The sequence below is a fragment of the Sorex araneus genome, chromosome X (genome assembly GCF_027595985.1).
Source record: "Sorex araneus isolate mSorAra2 chromosome X, mSorAra2.pri, whole genome shotgun sequence".
NCBI lineage: Eukaryota > Metazoa > Chordata > Mammalia > Eulipotyphla > Soricidae > Sorex > Sorex araneus.
This window is the reverse complement of record NC_073313.1, coordinates 232,163,913-232,176,425: the sequence shown is the minus strand read 5'-3', so window position 1 is coordinate 232,176,425 and position 12,513 is coordinate 232,163,913. Positions and strand designations below refer to the sequence as shown.

The 12,513-nt window shown below is 37.0% G+C and overlaps 1 protein-coding gene and 1 pseudogene across 2 annotated transcripts in view; one reads left to right on the top strand and one right to left on the bottom strand.

Moving 5' to 3' along the window:
* The window catches only part of SATB2 (SATB homeobox 2), a 206,940-nt gene that overhangs the window by 44,387 nt on the left and 150,040 nt on the right, over positions 1–12,513 (top strand). The gene's annotated exons all lie outside the window — the stretch shown is intronic.
* Positions 12,387–12,495, bottom strand: LOC129400614 (small nucleolar RNA SNORA72; annotated as a pseudogene).

Below are 12,513 nucleotides of genomic sequence, written 5' to 3'. Positions count from 1 at the left end.
AGCTTAGATTTTGGGGAAGTAGCTGATTAGCTGGAACAGAATTGAAAGTTCTTCCTTTCCATTTGTCACTGTCCTTGGGAAAAATGTTTATGGTGATTGCTCAGTTAGTTGTGGGGCTCAAATATTTGTTATAAAGCATATATCACTAAGCAGTGCCAGTCACTCAAACCTCATCAAGATAGGCACTCTACTCACTAAGCCACAACCCCCTACCCCAAATTGAGGGTTTTTGAACCTTAAAATAAAATGAAGTAAGTGCATAAAAAGTTAAGCCTTTGCTTTCTTTTTTTTTTATTTTTGCTTTTTGGGTCATACCTGGCAATGCACAGGGGTTACTTCTGGCTCTACACTCAGGAATCACCCCTGGCAGTGCTCAGAGGACCATATGGAATGCTGGGAATCGAACCCAGGTCAGCCACGTGCAAGGCAAATGCCCTACCCGCTGTACTATTGCTCCAGCCTCAAGCCTTTGCTTTCTGAAGATAACTGTGTTATTTAACCATGTTTGAAATATGATAAATATCAAATAGAATTAATTTATAAATTAAGCCATACTTTAGGTTATGTGAAGAAAACTGAATTTTTTACATATTAGCTATGTTGTCATTCTGTTAGGATTATTTAATATTTAGTATACTTGTACACTAAATGTATTTAATTAAATTGGCTAATACTTAGTGCCCAAACACTACAGGGTACTTAATGTATATTCATTCAGCAAACTGCACAGTAACCCCATGAAGTATATAATATTGTTCACATTTTATCAATGAGGAAAGTGATACTCAGAGATGGAAATAGCTTGGCTGGCACTGCAAACTAGCTCCAAAGAATGTATACTTAACCAACATCCATATAATGGCATTCCATTTTGAGTTTGTCAATTTAGTCTAGAGTTTAAGCTAATACTAATTATATTTTACAGGCATAAATTAAGGATTGACATTTTGGAATTGGTAACTGAATGAGCATGTACATTTTTAAAGTTAGTGGGGAACTTGCTTTGAGTTTAAATAACAAAATTGAGCTTGCTGCTTGGGGTGGCATTTTATGAGAGCTTATTTTATGGGTTCCCACTGATTTATAAAGATGTATAGCTAACATCCTTATAAATATATATATATATATTTAAAATATTTTTTGATGAGAAAGGAATGTCAATTTTAGAAAACTAAAAAATGCAGAGCAAGTAGAAAAGAAAATATCCCCCATGAACCAATTACTAGTAGATGAATGTATATAACATAGTTATATGTAGATAACATATAAACATAGGGGGTTCTAGTTACTACCCTGTGAATTCTTTTACATTGAGAACATATGTTGAGAACATATCTGCAATGATTTCTCCTGTGGTTTTTGCTTGGTTTTAAAATGTATAATTTAATATATTCCTTATTTCTAGTACTATACAGTAGTCAAGTTTTTGGTTTTCAATTCAAATGTAAAATATTAGTTTTACTTTAATCATTTAGAAGGACTTATGAGGAGTCACATTAAATTAGGTGTTAAGTACAAACACTGACTACCTCATGTCTGACAGAGTGACTTATTCTGACATTTATGCAAGAATACAGTTATCCTTTGAAAATCAAGTTCTTCTCATTTGACTCATTGCAGGTAAGAGGTCAATTATTTAAAAACAGAAAGCATTGGCCTGCTCTTTCCTTTCTTACCTCTGTATTTGGTAAAGAGTCAAGTTTTGTTTTTTTTTTTAGAGTAAAAAAGACATTGTGTCATTCAGGAAACTTTGGTTAATTAATTTCATATTTTGTTTTTATAATAGTCATGTTCTTACCCACATTTTGGTCTCTCTCCTCTTTAAAAAGCACATATGCAGCATTGTGTGGGTTAGTTACTGAGTGCTTACTAGTTTCACAATGACAGTCCTGTGTGAAAGATGTCCCTTGGCCCAGGAATTAATAACTGATGACAGTTTGTCTATTTTTCAGCCTCTGTTTTTTGGTTTGTGGAGAAGGATGGAGATTTTATGAAAGAGTCATTGGGGGAAACTCATAGGCAGGGTTTTCCCTGTGATTGAATTGATTGAGAACAACCCACTATTGGAGGTAGAGAATTTGTCAGATGAATTGTGAAAGCTCCCTGCTTACAGGAGCAGTGAGTTGTAATCCCGTTGGCGGTTGGTGGTGGTGGTTTCTACTGGACCTTGGAATCTCCATACAATGGGAAAAAAAAAGAGTATCCCTCTATCTTTCTTCCTTTAGAGTTCTAAGATGAGTTCAACTTCTTTTCTTAATCATCTGTGTAGTTTAGCAGGTATGAGATGTTGGAATACATCAGACCTCCTTTGGCCATCTACCCTGCATCCTTTTTGCAGTGGTACCTTTGTACCCTCATGATGGTTTCTTTCCCTTCCATGTGCTTCTTTGGAGTCATCAAGCTTGCACCTTGGAGGAAGTGACAATTTCCTTCCTGTGAAATTATATAGTGGTCCTTGGATAAAGGGACTTATTTACTTTCAGCCAACTAATTAGGTTTTCAGGATAGATTCAGCATAATCAATTTAGTTTACTAGAATTTTCATAACAGACAGCAAGGATTATTCAAGATTTACAAATATTATCTGTTTATCATACATATATCACATTAAAATGTACTTATGTTGTCACACTCAATTTATGTGAAAAAAGTTTTAATTATAAACCAGTGTTTTATCACATGTATATAAATCTATAAGTCAGATAAGTTACAAACCACTTTAAGTTGTAATTTGTTGCTGGTTTCTTTTTTTTAAATCACGTATAAACCTCAATGGATTTTAAAATGTACTTATTTGCTGTTTATTTTTTTAAAAGGTAATTTATTTAAACTTATTTATCCATATGTTTTGGGACCACACCTAGATATATTCAGGGTTTATTCCTGGCTGTGAGTTTAGGAATCACACTCGGCAGACTCAGGGAACCATATAGGATGCTGTGGATTGAACCTGGGTCACCTGTATGCAAGGCAAGTGTCCCAGGTTAAATTTATTATTTTTAAAATTGAACCATTGTCAGTTACACAGTTATTCATGGTTGAATATCAGTCATACAGTGTCCCAACACCAGTCTCTTTTACCAGACCAACAACTGCTTTTCTGTCTTTTTAAGAAGAAAATTTCTATAATAATGATAAGATTATGAATTTGAATCCGTAGGCAGATATTAACTCAGTCATGGAGATAAAAAAGAAAATTGGCCAAACTCTATTGTAAATTTGGGAGATAAAAATTTTTGGAAGGGTGGTATGTACTTCCAGGGACTAAGGTATCACTTAAGTCTTTATAAATACTGCGTTATCTTTTTTTTTTTCTTTTTGGGTCACACCCAGCGATGCTCAGGGGTTACTCCTGGCTTTGCACTCAGGAATTACTCCTGGCAGTGCTTGGGGGACCATATGGGATGCCGAGGATCGAACCCGGGTCGGCCGCGTGCAAGGCAAACGCCCTACCCGCTGTGCTATCGCTCCGGCCCCAATACTGCGTCATCTTAAAAGTTCACTACTCAAGCATCCACAGATAGGATTTATTTTTCTGTTTTATGTTATTTTATTATTTTATTATTTTTATTTTTGCTTTTTGGGTCACACCCAGCGATGCTCAGGGGTCACTCCTGGCTCTGCACTCAGAAATTACCCCTGGCCGTGCTCAGGGGACCATATGGGATTCTGGGAATCAAACCCGGGTCGGCTGCGTGCAAGGCAAACGCCCTACCCACTGTGCTATCACTCCAGCCCCAGGATTTATTTTTCTTATCTGCCAGGCAACTGCCTCAGTATTATTTAGTAAAACATAGTCTGGTTACATTTTCATGCATGTTTGGTTCTTAAAAAATAGTGTTGTTGCTAATTGAAATGATGGTGCACTGAGCTTACTGTGTGTCAGACACTGTTCCAAGTATGTTACATGTGAGAATTTAATACCTACAAACTATGTGTAGCAAAGAAGCAATTATCTTCAATTATAACTGAGGAAACCAAGGCATATAGAAGTTTAAGTGAATTAACCTTGGGGCACGTGGCAAGTTAGGGTTGCAGCCAGGATTCAAATGTTCACAACTCAGATGATATTTATTGAATTAATGACTAAACCAAAATATCCCTGCCCCTTTCTAGCAGTTTATAATAATATAAATGAAAAGATCTATAAGGCCTGACTTAATGTAACTAGTCTGATTAAAATGCTACGTATTTCCTCTCCTTTCTTCCTTTCTATTTCTTCTATGAGTAGATTGGAGGAAAAGAACTTCAAAGGCATTACAAGTGCATCCTACTTAATGTGAAATATTTTGATGCTTCTGGAAAAGTGAGATGATTTAATTTCATATATAATTGCATGAGGAATTATAAATTATGTTTTCTAAAATACCTATGACACTAAACCACAAAATGAACAGATAAAACTGATTTGTTCTCTGACAAATCAAGATATATGGCATTGTTTTCATTACAAGTGCTGTTTGCAGGGATGGAGCAGCTGAGTGCGCTACAATATGACAGGAACGGTTCCCAGGCGGGACTGCTTTCACATGGGCATCCCAGGGTGATTTACAGCCTTTACTACTAAAATTCTTTTTAGACATCCTGTCAAGCAAAGCCCAGGTTGAACTTCTAATGTCATAGAATGCAGATACATCTTTCTAGTTGACCTTTTTTGCATAAATGCACTCCAGAAATGCTTTGTTTAATCCTGTATGGGAAAAGAGCCATTTTTAGGACACATGCGGATGGCATTTAGAAATTTGTTCTTAGCACATTTAGTGGGTTTTTGGGAGGTATCTGCTGACTGAAGGTATGTGAAGGCCAATTAGTCAAAGTAAGACTGGACTACGAACAGTTTTTCCCCACTGCACTACAGTCTGTCGTGTGATGCAGATCTCTATGCTGAAAGAAGACTGCAACTCAATATTTGGATATTATGAGTTTAAGTACCTCTCAGAGGCCCTAGAGGTCCCTAGGCCATCACAATTATTTTTTTGTCCTGAATTTTAAAAAGGCTTTGAAATGTGTGGAACAATGATAGTTCTGTTTGTACACTTAGGGATTTCAGGAAAATAATATTATTAGCTTTTGTGGAACAGAAAGTTGAGAGAGCTTAACTGCCAGTGATAGCGGATGGATGCGTTGCTTTTTTGCTGGGCAGTGATGAGTTTTTCACAGAGTATGCTAAAACCACTCAGAACAGGAGTGTAGACCAGGTATTTGGATCAAAGAAAAAAACAAATCCATAAGGTGAAATTTGGTTTATTTTACATCAGATTCCAGCCTGCTTGATGCATTTAGGTAATATGTGTTATTTTATGTAATGGAATCTTGGCATTAGATATTGTATGGAATTTTTCCTTTTCAGTTACATTTTCTATTGTGCCTGAGAAAAAGTCAGCTGAAAATGGCTATCCAATTAAAATATTAGATTTTATTAAACAAGAAAAATTCAACAAAAAATTATACTGTGTATACAGCATTGTGAGGATGTAAAGCTAAGTCAGCTTAAAAATTTTTGTTTGGTTTTGTTTTGGGGGATGACTACAGCTGATGTTGCTCAGAGACTGCTCTGGACTCTGCTTGAGGGTCACTCTCTGCAGGGCTGGTGACCTACCAAGTGATGCCACTGACGCAGGCTTCATGCTTGCAAAGCATATGCCCAAACCTGGAAGATTGAAAAGAGTCATTGATAAAATTTCACAGTTGTACATTATGCTTTAAAAAATATTTAACTTCTAATATAAGGATCACAAATGGCTAAAGATATAAAATGGCTAAAGACATTTATTTCTGGTTTCTTTTCCCTAAGAAAGAGTTAGGTGAGTAAGTATTGTGGACATTGAGGTCTTTGGTGTTTCTCCTTCCCGGTTCCGTGTCACTTCAGCTTTATCATCTATGAAACAATTCCTGCCCTTGCTCAAGTAACTCTAGGAGTGATCCCTGAGCACAGAGGCAGGAGTAGCCTTTGTGTTCAAGGGTGCAGGTTATGCAGGTTGTGACTCAAAACTGCCCAATGAAATAACTTTTATTAATGACAAATCAGCTTTTAAAATTTTCTCCACTCTTTTTATAACCAAATTAGCTAGTGCTTTTCATTGAGTAAGACATATTTTGCATCTGTTCAACCATTCTTATGTCAGTACAAATGTAACTTGCCTATAATGAAGTCATCTTATTTTGCACAACTTTTTCCACAGTTGCATTGGAAAAACAGGCTATTTTCCCTTTCTCACCTGACTTATTTCTGAACTGTCATAAGATAGTTTCTCATATCTTTTATCTTCTGGGTCTTTTATCTTCTTCTGATGTGGTTCTACTGTGGAACTGCCTCAAAGCAAATCTGGGGCAAATCTGGGACTGTTTGGAGCGGAAGGAATGTAAATGTTTTCCCCCTGGGGACGCTTTGTCAGTAGATATTTGTATCCTGGAAAATTTGAATGGAACGTCACCTTTGAATTATGGTTCCTTCATTTTATTTTTCTCCTGGAGCGTCTCACAGGAGGCATCTTTACATCTGAGTCCCATTATTTTGCCTCTTTTTTTTTTCTCTTATTTTACCTGGGCTAAATAATCAAGACTTTTTAAAAAAAATAGTGATAGACATGTGACTAAAGAGTTCCACTAGCTGAAGACACGAGGTCTTATGAGTTATGTTACAGCACAATGCAAGTAGCTTGTAAAATAGGGCAGTGTGAAATGAAATGGTGGTGAGGTCCAAAGTAGCAGTTTTAATTTGATTTATTGGCTTCTTTTCCCCTCACCTTTTCAGTCTCTTCTCATTCTTCCTGTTCCTGTTTCCTTTCCTAGTTTTTAAAACATTTCTGTCTCCTCCGCCCTTGCTTTTATTTGATCAATATTCTATTCTTTAAAAAAAAATAGACATGTTTTACCTGTGGGAAAATGCAGCGTTTGGAAACCTCTCTTTCACCCGCTAGCAGATGTGTGGTTTCACTTTGTTTTGGTGGGTGTTAATTTTAGTACTAGAATTCCCAACTGAAGACTAATAATACTCTAAGAAAAGTATAATTACAAAGGTAAATCTGTATTAAAAATTGCATGGTATGACTGGAAGTTAAATATAATTATTAGTGGACAATTTTCTCTTTGTTAATTATCCATTCATAGGTTTGTACATAAAGTAGCATTTTAAAAATTGTGGATCTTTTAAATCCATTCAATCTCCCACAAGTATAATTTACTAGATCTTAGACAAAATAACCCAATTGGTGGTAGAATAGTACCACACCTTTATGAAAATAACTGAAAAACACTAAAATATAAATGCACATTCTTTCTGCCAAATATTGAGGTTGCTGCCAAGTTCTGGAACCCACTCCTTCCTGGGTCCAGTTGTCTTATTTTCAACTTGTCCTGTATACTCTGTCCTGTGTGTTTTACAGCATGGCAGTTGTCAGTGACTGTGGGAGCAGTGGCTGTGGGAGCACCACTGTGGGAGTGGAGATGCTGCCCCTGACTAGAGAGACTTGCTGGATTTACAAACAAGAGAGTGGTGTGCTCAGAGGCTCTGCTCAGAGGCTTACACAGGGCAGTGTGCTAGAAAACAGACCCCAGAAGGAGAAGGACTGAATCAAAAGGAATACAGTGCTGGCTTCCTATCATAAATAAAGGTTTCTGTGGCCACAGCAGATCTGTATTGGGGAGGTGTTAGGGGGATTGTGGGACTCTGGGCACTCAGCAGGTTCGAGAGATTAATTCATTTAAACATTGTTTTTTCTTTTTGTCAACTATATATGTACATATATATACTTAAAAAATTGGCTACATTTGTTTTTTTAGCATTTGACATTTTTTTAAACACATCCATCTCATCTCCTTTTCCCTTCCCTCTTTTCTCAGGTACCTAATTTCTGTTGTCAGTGTCTATTGTTTGTATTTTTGTTTTGTTTTGCTGTTCATCAGTTTTAATTATATTTCACACAAAGGTTTGAAATCATCCAGTAACTGTCTTAAATAAGTAACCTATAGCATTCTAATTACTATGTGTATATCTAAATATATCAACGTTCCCTCAGTTACATTTTATCAGCTTGTCTTCTTTGTATTAAATACTTGTTAAAGCAGTGCTACTTTATATCATATTTCTTATAGTGGCTTATAAATTAAAGTAATATAATATTGCACTTTAATTGATTCATGTGGCTAATGATTATTTTCTCAGAGATTTATAATGTTGATGACATAGTATTCATGTATGTATGTGTAACAAGAGTTATTTTGAACATCTATCTACTTGAGAACTTGGCAGATGACAGGCTTAGAACTTCTCTGTTATTGATAGTATTTTCCATTGGGGCCTGAGGTCATACATATAGAAGGTATGTTTCATAACCCTGTTTTCTGAAGAAGAACAGCAAGTTTCTCACTTTAAGCCCTATATTTTAATATGTAAATGTTTTGGCATTCAGTCTTATTTGTTATTTTTTTCATAATAGCATTCAAATTTGCACAGTCTCTCATCCTGTAGACTTCTTCTTTCATTATTTCCAACATTTTATGCAATCTGAACAGAATGCCTCCTCAGAGTTGCTGTGTTTCAGCTTTTAACTAATTAGAAAATTCTATCCTGCCCATGTGATCAGTTCCCTGCCACAGTGTCCTATTGCTTTACCCCTTCACATGCAGGGATTCTTCCTGGAAAGACAGGTGTGTGCCAGTGGAACTCTTGCCCCTGTTGGAATTGCTCTGTTTTATTTGTGATCCCTGTGCAGAGGAGTGACCAGTCCTATCAGCTTTCTTTAAGAAAGCCAGAAGCCACATGGTGTTTAGAATGGAAAGGCTTGCAAGACTGGGGCTTGTGACAGGCAGGAGAGGCTGGTGCACTAGTCTTGAGTGAGCGCTTTGACACACCGAGTAACAGCCCATTATCACTTGTACTGGTGTCAAAACAATACAGCAGTTTGAACTGCAGCTCAGCTCACTCCTGCTGTCACACATACTCCCTCATAAGTCATTAGAGTGTTGGCGTGGACTCTTTCCGGGATCAGTCAGAGATGCATTAGGAGAGGGGGAAGTGTTTATTAATTCAATTTAGGAAGTGAATATTAATCATCTGCTGTGTGTCAGGCCCTCTGCAGCGAGGCGGGGGGGGGGGATGTTGAGTCTTTCATACCAATGACAAGACCATGCATGCTCTCTAGTGCCTCTTAGTCAGAGAACACACTAGTATCTGTCATGAAGAGTAACACAGGAAAGGGCACACAGAACTGCTTTGAGAGTTCAAAAGAGGGAGTTATTTCACAAGATTGAAGGGATCCATTTAGACTGATGGGGGAAGTGAAATATGATAAGGCTTTTGACAAGACCGTAGGATTTTGATGTATAGGAAAGAGGGAAGGAAGAGAGATGGTTGACAAACAGTTGTTTGGCTGGTGTGCAGAATCTATTGAAGATGTATCTAGAATCAAGAATGTACTTCAGAGAGGCTTGTCTGCCAGGCTGAAAAGTTAATGGTTTATTTAGTGGTCTCTTGGCTGGAGGTTTTGAGTCAGGGGATTGATGCGCTAGGAATGTGTCCGTGCATATTAAGATGTTGACTTAGATATTAATCAGTTAAGACTGCAAGTGACTACATGTAGTAGAAACTCAACAATAGTGGCTTAACCAAAGAGGTGTTTTATTTATTTGCCTTATGTATGTGACCTATGATGGTGACCTATCTCCATAATCCTGCCTGGGACATGACTGTGGTTCTGTTCTGAGATTTTTTTTTCTTGGTTCCCTTCAAAATGCTTCCTGTACTTCCAAACAATTCAAATTCTAGGCAGGAAGAAAGCATAAGAAGAAGGGGAAAACGCCAAGTATCTCTCATTGTGGAGTTATATCTTTACTTCCTGGAAAAGACATGTTTGCCTAGGATGTTGTCATTTATTTAAGTTTTAGATACAGCAGCCTAAGAAATCATGTGTTTGTATTTGACATAATGCCACTCAGAAAAAAAAAAAAGTGTGTGGAATACTCAGGAAGGAAAAGAGAGTGGTTATTGGTAGAGAAGTAGCATTGTTGGACACAACTTGTTTGGGAGAACAGAGGTCAAAAGCTAATTGTGGCAGGAAGATTACACCTGGAGAGAGTATTTCTGAATTTGGTTTTTATTTTTAGGTTTAATGAAAGAGTATGAACATTGAGGAAAACTAGACTTTAAATCTGGCATCATTATTAAGCATGCAGGTGGTTGAAGAAGTCTTATTTTTGAAACAATTTCCTTATCAGAAAAATTAAGGATTTTAAAATCTGTGATGTTAAAAACTGATCACATAGGTGCTTTTGAAAATTTTTCAGGATAAAAAATAAATTTTAAAATGTAAACCTAGGAGTTGTGAGAAGATACACTGATAACTTATTTTTAAAAGTTTTCTTCTGATTTATGGAACCAAAGATCTAGTAATAGTAATTTATAGATTAATTCAAAATAGATTACAAAAAATCTGCAGTAGTTCTTGGCAATAGTGCTCTTTTTTATACTTACTTACCATAGGGGAAGTAGGAGATCACAGATTGACTATCTCTGCTCTAACAGGACTCTTTATAATGCAACAATTCATTACATTGTCTTTTCCTGATAAATAGCTCAATTATATTTCCATGTATTTAATAGTTCCATCTGGGGATCTTATGCTATGCAAATAAAATATACACAGTTTCTATTTTTCATTTGTGACTTGTTCCCATTAAGAAAGGTTCAGTCCTTGATCTTTTTTTTCTCTACCTGTCAGGATGGATAGGCACTTAGAGCTATTGCAGATGTATCTCATTGTCTTACATGTGGAGGGGGAAAAAGAACTTTGGAAGACAGAAAAAAGCATTGGCACCTGCTTTTGGAGGTGTGGGTGTGGAAATGTGTTACTAAGTTGTGAAGAGAAGAGAGCCACATAGAGACAGTAGCAGAGATGACTTAATGATGTGCTGAAACAGGTGTTCTGCAGGGTGGTGGGGGCCGATAGCCACATGAGGGAGATCATCTCCTCATGTGGCTATCGTGTGACTGAGGTTGTCCTCTCTCCTAGTGAATCGATTGCCTTTCTTGGAGTCTTGCTTTTCTTTCATTTGTCAGCATACAGTGTTCTTGTATCTTCTATTTACCCCTCTTTATTGGATCTTTTTTGTTCCATAGTTATGCCAATTAAGTCTAAGTCCAATCATCCTGAACACCTGATCTTGGAAACTAAACAAGCAGGGTTGGGTCTGGTTAGTACTTGAGAAATACTGGGAGAAATGCAAATTAAGACCATTCTAAAACAAAGCAGAAATTCTCAGTATTTCAGACTGGGAAATGGATTTTATTTTGTCCCCTGATACGTGTATTCAAACTTGACTGTACTTCATCCCTGCAGTACATTGTCTTTTCACTCAGATCAATGGTGCTTTCTAGTCAAGAAATTTAGGGGCTCTGCAATCGGACTTAAGTCTTCCTTTTCACCCCCTCCCAATCTGCTTGCATTTCCTACCCTCATTCAGAGTTAAATTTCTCTTCTCTTAGCTAAACCATGTTCTTCTGTGAGTCTTTGTCTTTATGTGTTTTCTGAAATGCTTGCCTGCTCTATAGTTGACCTCAAACACTGTGTGGACCTGGTTACGATTGGGGTTACTATTGAAGAAGCATCAGTGCTTTTATCCTATAGCCCATTCATCAAATTCTGCTAGCGCATTGGTCTATAGCACTTTCCTTTGTGTAAGTAGTTAGCACAATGGATTGAAGTTTTTTGTCTTGTCTTTTCCTCTTCTGGTCTGTACATTATTCCAGCATCTCTGCCACTTGCTTGCTTTGTGGCATTAAATCAGTTTTGAGTTTACCTCTGTAAACTTGAATTTATCTGTAAATAAAAAAAGTTCTTAATTTGTATCATGTTGTGAAGATAAAGTGATATTCTTAGCATAATGCCTAGAACATGGTAGGTGTTAATATTTAAAAATTATTTGCTAAAATCCATATTCATAAATAAAACTATTCATCTTGGGGGGATAGCATTCTCCTCTTTTTCCCGGTCATGTTTGAATAAACAGTTGGGAAATTCAAAGAGGGAGGGATTTGTCATGTACTAATATCTTTGACTTTTTAGTTTTTAGTGGTTTTTTTTGGTGTGTGTGTGTGTGTATGGGGGGGGGGGAATTTCAGGGATGGGTCACCCCCAGAAGTTATCAGGGGACTGTGTTATAAGGATTGAATCTTGGGCTCCAGTATACAAAGCTTTTGCTTTAGTCCCTTGAGCCATCTCTCCAGACCCTGGAGGTTCCCTCCCCCCCCTTAAATTTTACAGTCCATTTAATGGCAACTGGTAATCCTCAGATTAGCATTGATTATCTTCAAAAGTATCATAGTAGTTGTGCTGTCATTTTTCCAGGTGGGCCAATTAGATACACAGTCACATCTTCCATAAGAGTTGATTTATCACCATCAAGTGTAAGACCAGACCTAGGTCCGAGGACATATGTATGGTCTTATTACAGCCAGCCATGACGATTATACAGTCAGAACAGTAAGGATACGTGCAGTGGAGTGAAGTTTTAAAC